Source organism: Papio anubis, chromosome 9 (genome assembly GCF_008728515.1).
Source record: "Papio anubis isolate 15944 chromosome 9, Panubis1.0, whole genome shotgun sequence".
Classification (NCBI taxonomy): Eukaryota; Metazoa; Chordata; class Mammalia; order Primates; family Cercopithecidae; genus Papio; species Papio anubis.
Genome location: NC_044984.1, coordinates 218,042 through 224,291, shown reverse-complemented (window position 1 = coordinate 224,291; position 6,250 = coordinate 218,042). Strand labels below are relative to the sequence as shown.

At 54.5% G+C, this 6,250-nt stretch overlaps 1 protein-coding gene across 7 annotated transcripts in view; it reads left to right on the top strand.

Moving 5' to 3' along the window:
• Positions 1 to 234: 234 nt before the first annotated feature.
• Positions 235 to 6,250, top strand: part of SLC6A12 (solute carrier family 6 member 12) — a 28,551-nt gene continuing 22,535 nt past the window's right edge. Inside the window, exons 1-3 of one of the 7 annotated variants that reach the window (XM_021921882.2) lie at positions 235 to 2,331; positions 2,895 to 2,998; positions 4,769 to 4,853. The gene's annotated coding sequence lies outside the window, so the exon portion shown is untranslated. Of the gene's footprint in view, positions 2,332 to 2,475; positions 2,999 to 3,076; positions 3,414 to 4,768; positions 4,854 to 6,250 lie in introns of those variants that run through there. The other 6 variants (XM_021921886.2, XM_021921887.2, XM_021921885.2 and 3 more) reach the window with 6 other exon arrangements.

Sequence of the window (6,250 nt, the reverse complement as noted above, 5' to 3'; positions counted from 1 at the left end):
TTTTGCCTCCTGTGGCCTGAGAGTGCTACTCCGCACAGCAGCATCGTCCAAGATAAGCAGGACCTGAGTCACCTAAGCCCTCTGATTCTGGGGAAACAATGTCCTCCCAGAAAAGGGAAAACTGTGATCATTTTTCCCCCTTCAAGTTCCATCCGTCCGTCCATCCATCCATCCATCCGTCCATCCGTCCATCCGTGCATCTGTCCATCCGTGCATCCGTCCGTCCATCCATCCGTCCATCCGTCCGTCCATCCGTCCGTCCGTCCATCCTCCATCCAGTAAACACCGAGTGCCTATTCTGAGGCAGAATTGTATTACCTGTGAGAGGCAGAAATAACGAATTATGAAATGAGACCCCTGCCCTATCGATATCCATGGTCAGGGGAACAGTATGCTACAGTGGAACAAGCATAGATTTTTGGAGCCAAGAGGCCCAGGTTCAAATCCCAGCACCATCACTCGTGTGTGGCCTTTGGACAAACCACGTAGCTTCTATTTATTCACCCCAGTTTCCCATCTGTAAAACGGGGCTGATGATTTTTATATTTCAAAGTCCTTAAGGGGATGAAATGAAGTAACATGTGAAACTCCTCGTCTGAGTTAGATGCTCAGAAATAAGTCCTATTCCAGGCCCTCCGAAAGTACGCACGGGGTTAGAAGATGAGGGTGGTGAGAACGTTCTGTGGTGGCCAGTGGTTCCTGCTGCAGCCAAGGTAATAGATTCATTTAGCTCCACGTCATCTTCACTCTGCACACTCCTCAGTGTGGAAACAGCCCAGTCTCAGCTAGGCTTCCCAGGATGCCTACCTTTTGCAAAGGTGAGAGTCTCTGGCCTCCAGGAGTTTACTAACTGGTCTGAATACTAAGTGGGTGTTGGAGGCTAGGAGAACTTGAGTAAGGAAGGACTCAACATTAAGATGGTGGGACTAAGGCCAGAGGTAGTCAGATAAAAACAGGGAGGAACTAGGTAGCTCTTTCGGGGGCAAGTCAAACTGCACTCCCCGGGCCAGGTCAACCAGGCAGCTGTTCTCTGACAAGGTGAAGGAGAGGAGACAGGACTGCTGGGCTGTTGCTGTTCGTTCTCGCAGAAAGCATGTCACGCCGTAGGTGCTAAATATAATTTTTGAGGAAAACTCACCCTCGTGGCTTGCCAGATCCTCTCCCCTCTTTCTCATTTTTATGCAGAGGCTCGTGTTTTGTTCTGCAGTAGCTACAGCTAGGTGATCGCACGGACTTTGATGTCCCCTCTGCAATAGCTCTATGGTCAATCCACGGTGGACCTGACACTCAGGGACAGACCACACCTGAGCACCGGGGTGGCTCAAGTATGGATTCTTGCTGGGCCACGTCCTACTGTGCCACGGCTGACCCCCAGCCCGGCTGCTGGTTTCGTAGAGGCAATGGGTCTGAGAGCTGAGACCTGCTCTGCCTTCCTCATCATGTGAAACCCCACAGGAGATGCTGAGAGGGGACCGAGAGACACACAGTGGGGGTGCTTGATGGAAAACTACAGACTGAGATTCTCACTTCACACCCCACCCCTGCTGAGAAGTTCTAAAGTACAAAGAGGAAGCACATGTAAAAGGAATTTTCCCTTTCTCCCCACAACTTCCTCTCCCTTCATGCCACCTAGAGCTGAAGAAGCATCTCCTTTGCTTGAAGGAGGCACCGGCTATTCTGAATGAAGGGCGGTGGGACGGTGCCGTACCCAGCACCAGGTGGACGTGCTCAGGGACAGTGACGAGGACACTGTTCTGGAGGAACTCACTGGGCGCACGGCATAGGGCACATGTATTCAAAAATACCCTTCCCCACTGATAGCTGCCAGGCCACTCCAGACCACTTCTAGGTAGGTGCCTGGTGCTGTGCAGCGACCAGAGGTGCCTGGGAGCAGATACCCCACTGTCCCAGCCTCTGCTTCCAGAGGACCCACACCCCCCCGAAGCACCTATGATATCCCAGCACCCTCACAGCAGCCCCGCAAAGTCGATATTGTATTGTTACCTACGTTTGACAGACTGGGAAACCGAGGCTGACCCTTGTCTAGCTGTCGTGACTGATACATGATAGAGGAGAAGAAACTCAGGTCTGTCTGGTCCCAAGCCTGGGTCCTCTCTACGTTGCTTCTTGAGATATGCTCTGGGTGCTTTTTCTCTAGGAAAATCCCAGGGAGAGGGGTAGTGGTTGTGAAGGGCCAGGGCCTTGCCTGGAAGCCACAGAGGGCAGGTACTTGGTGGAAAACTCCAGCGTGTGATTCACCCTCCTCCCTTGCCCTCATCAGTGAGGTCACCTCCCCTCCCAAGGTTCTCCGTTTCCAGCCTGGAGTCTCTGGTAAGAGAGGGCTGTCCCCTGTGCTGCACATCCCATCTCCTCGTCCCTGGGAAGGAGATGGTTCTGGAGGGGGATAGAGGAAAAGGGGGAAGGGGGAGGGGAAAGGAGGAAGGGCAAGGAGCAGGAGGAGGGGAGATGAGGTCAGGGTGTGAGCCTCTGAGCCCCTTCCCCTGCCCAAGGGAGCAGCTCAGCCCAGCTCTGGAGGGGTCATCATGGGACCGTGCCCACTGGGAGGGCACCGGTCTGGAGACAGTGGGTTCGTAGTGGGAGTGGGATGGGGGTGGGAACACTGGGGACAGAGGACTTGACTTCCTGAGGTTGGATGTTGTAATCTTGGTTCACAAACTTTTGGCCTCAGTCCCTCCTGTTGCTCCTGGTATTTCTCTGTCCCTTCACTTCCCAACACACACAGACACACACACACACACACACACACACACACACACACACACACACACACACACAGCTTCTTTCTGTCTGGGAGTCCCTGGACAAGTCCCATGGGATTTTGCACTGGGAGGAACAGCATAAGGCGTGAACGTGGAGGACAGTTTCCCCTTCAGGTCCCGGCTCTCTTGACTTTCCTGTAAGCGGCCAAGCTGGAACTCTCCTGGAGACCTGATGCCCGCAGCTGAGCTGCCCGCAGGAGCCGGTGCTGGGGACTGAGGTGAGCGGGAAGTGGAGGGACTGGCTCTATTTCTGCAGTCTCCACCTGCTGCCCAGAGGGGCTGGAGGGATAGAGCCCAGGGAAGTGAGACTGTGGAACTGTGCGTGTCTGTGGTGGGAGGCAGGACCTGCAGTAACCTCGGGCCAGAGGGCAAGTCTGATGCCCACGACCGACTCTCAGGACAAGGGGTGCCCCCTAGCTCCGCCCCGTCCAGCGTGGGAGCGGCTCAGGGATCAGCCTGTGGAACAGGAAAGTCCACCGATGGGGAGCTGGTCACGGCAGTGGGTGAAAGCAGGGGTGGTCATCTGGCGAGGGGAGGGGAAGCAGATGGTGTCCATCGAGGTGGAAGGAACAGTGGAGAGGAGAAACCTCGGGGCATTCCTGAGGGCCCAGGAACTGCAATAAATGATCACAGGTGAGGGGCTCCTGTCGTCTGCCTCCTGGCTGAGCATAACGAGCTGGGTGCCCGGCGTCTCCCAGGAGGAAGCTGTCTTGGCTTTGGGTGGTGGGCGGCATGGGTGTGCTTGTGCCCGAGGGGGGCACTCAGGGGAGCTGCGGGCAGCCACCGACTGAGACAAGCAGCTCACGGGGTGTGAAGGACTGCAGAGGGAGCCAGGTTTTGGTCATGCACACAGGTATGTGTGTGCAAAGGGACGTGACGGGAAATGGCACCAGTGTGTGTACGCGAATGGGTGTTGGTATGTGGGTGTAGGCTGAAGCAGGGGTGGGTCCCATCCCCCATGTGCAAGCCCTGAGCTGTTCCTGTGCTGGACTGGGGAGCAAAGGGGACAGAGCTGGGATGCCAGCGGTACCTGGGCAGCAGCATTTCTGGTCTTGTCTGCTCCTCTGCGAGCCCCAGCTGGCCTCTGGCTACACGCCCAGCTCCTGAAAACAGAGTTAACTTTGGACTTTCTAGTCTCTTGAAGATTTCCTCTCTGGGCAGCACCAAGCCCGGGGTGGAAATTGTGTTTGCTTCTGAAGGGCACTGAAGTATGATGAGGTCCATCGGCCGTCCCTCACCCCTGCCGCAGCTTAGCAAAGCAGGTGGGCGGCCTTGGGAGGAGACGCGAGGGGCTGGGGAGGCAAGCTGAAGCTGGAGGTGGAAGCGCACAGCGGGGGTGGGGTGCACCTTTTAAAAGCAGTCAGAAAGGAGAACTCAGTACAGCTTGTTTTGGTGTCCAACATCCTCTGGGCCATTTCTTCCCTGAGTCTGACTTAAATCCGTCTTGCTGCAGTTCAAGCCTATTTCCCCCTCAGTTACCGTGGCGCGGGGCCGGTTTTCCTTTTCACTTGCTCTTGCTTTCATTCTGCCATTCTGGATTTTCATTCTTAACCACAAGTTATGCTCCTCCCAATTACATTTTTATTTTTTAAAAAATCATGTGTCAGTGTCAGTGTCAGTTCATCAGCTCCTGTTCTCTTTTCTCTCTTCCCCTATTTCTGATAAAACTCAAACCCTGGGCCCACACGGGATTCTGTGATTTGCTTCCCTGCCCCTGCTCCCCTCCGGCTTTTCCTTCATTTACTCCTTTTCCCCAACAAGACTCCACTCCCCCAACTCTGGAGACCACCTTGGTCCTACGATCGCTGCCTCTGGTCTGGGAACAGTCAGGCTCAGTTCTGACCACCGCCCCAGGGGTCCTTGTGTTTGGAGCTCACCCTATGGCCGGCGAGCAGAGACCGTCGGTTCTCCTTCTCTTTATTGAATCTTGTTTTTATCCCTTCGCCCTCCGAAAACCCCTGCTGAGCAGCGGTCATTCTCTCTTTCAGGGAGACTTAGGGTTCAGAGAGGAGGTGTGATTGGCCTGAGGTCACACAGCAAGTTAGAGACCCAGCTCCACGACTCACTGTCTTGGTAAGTTTATTCTAGCATTCGAGAATGGTGTCCCCGAGGCCCCGCAGGCGCCGGGCACTGTTCCTTAATCTCTCGGAGCTTCACTTTCTCACACACGAAGTGGAGCTAATAGTAATGCCTAACTTCAAAGATTCTTACGAGGACGCACTTCAGTCACACAGAGAAAGAGTGCCTGTTGTGAACACGGGGCTCACTCAGGTGTTAGCCTGCTATTGTTATTAACAGCTAGATCTGGATTAGAACTTGGGTTTCCCGTCTGGTGCTTTTCCATGAATGTTTTCAAGTTCGTTCGCTAGTTTGTTCATTTGTTTGGGGATGAGTCCAGGGTCATTTCTCAGGGTGCCTCGGTCCTAATTCTGTAGCAACATCGACATTTGGGTTCAGATGGTACCAACTTCTCCCCTGGGCCTAACTCCCCATTTGTTCTCCCAAGGCTCCGGTGCTCAAAGCCCCCATGGGTCTGATCACATACTCCGGACGGACCCAGAAGCTCTCTTCCCCCCTCTGCCCCGCCTTCTCCCTTATATCAGAGACTCAGGACCTTTGATTTCCACTGGGTGTCTCTCCTCATCCTCCCTCCTGGGCTGCAGGGGAAGCCTCCAAGTAGGTCCCAAACCAGAATTTCACTCTGACACGCTTTCCCGTTCCTGGCACCCTCCAAGTCACTTTCAAAAATTTCCATAGCCTCAAATGGCTCCTGCCCACGCCTTTCTAACTGACTTGGGCTTGGGCTGTTGCCTGGGTTAAAAGGACCAACAAATAAACACAGACTCTTCCTTAATAAAAAGAATCCCTGTGTTTCTCTAGAGCCTTGGAGGAACGCGGAGCACTCGGTAGACCTGGTCACTTGATTCCCTCAGTACCCCTCCGAGATGAGGGGCTGTGGGATGGGTGCTCCCCTCTACAGTCTGGGGCACCTCCTCTTGGCAATTCCCTGGGCATAAAGGCAGAGGTGGCCTCAGGGTAATTGTTTGTGTGTATGAGAGGGAGGAGAAGGTAAACACAGACTGGAGATACACCCTGACAGAACTGGATTTATCTCCTGGCAGTTGACAAGCAGGCCAAGGGCCAGAGAGTAGAACTGAGAATGGCCCACGTCATTTTTTCTGGAGGTCTAGGGCGCTTTGGGCTCTCTAGGAGGGCAGGGAGAAGGAAGGGCAGTGACCCGCCGCGATGGCAGCCACTGCTGGGCCTCCCTCTTGAAGAGCCAGTCATTTGGTCACCTTGGGGATCATGTGGAGATGATTGCCAGCCGAGCGAGAACTGGTCTGCTGATCCTTTCTGGTACCAGGGCCCCCCGGTTTTTCTCAGGACAGAGATGCAACAGAGAGAAGAGGAGCTGGGGCTCCCTCGAAGTCTTACACTTGCCCCTGGTGCCAATCCTTGTTGTCTTATGG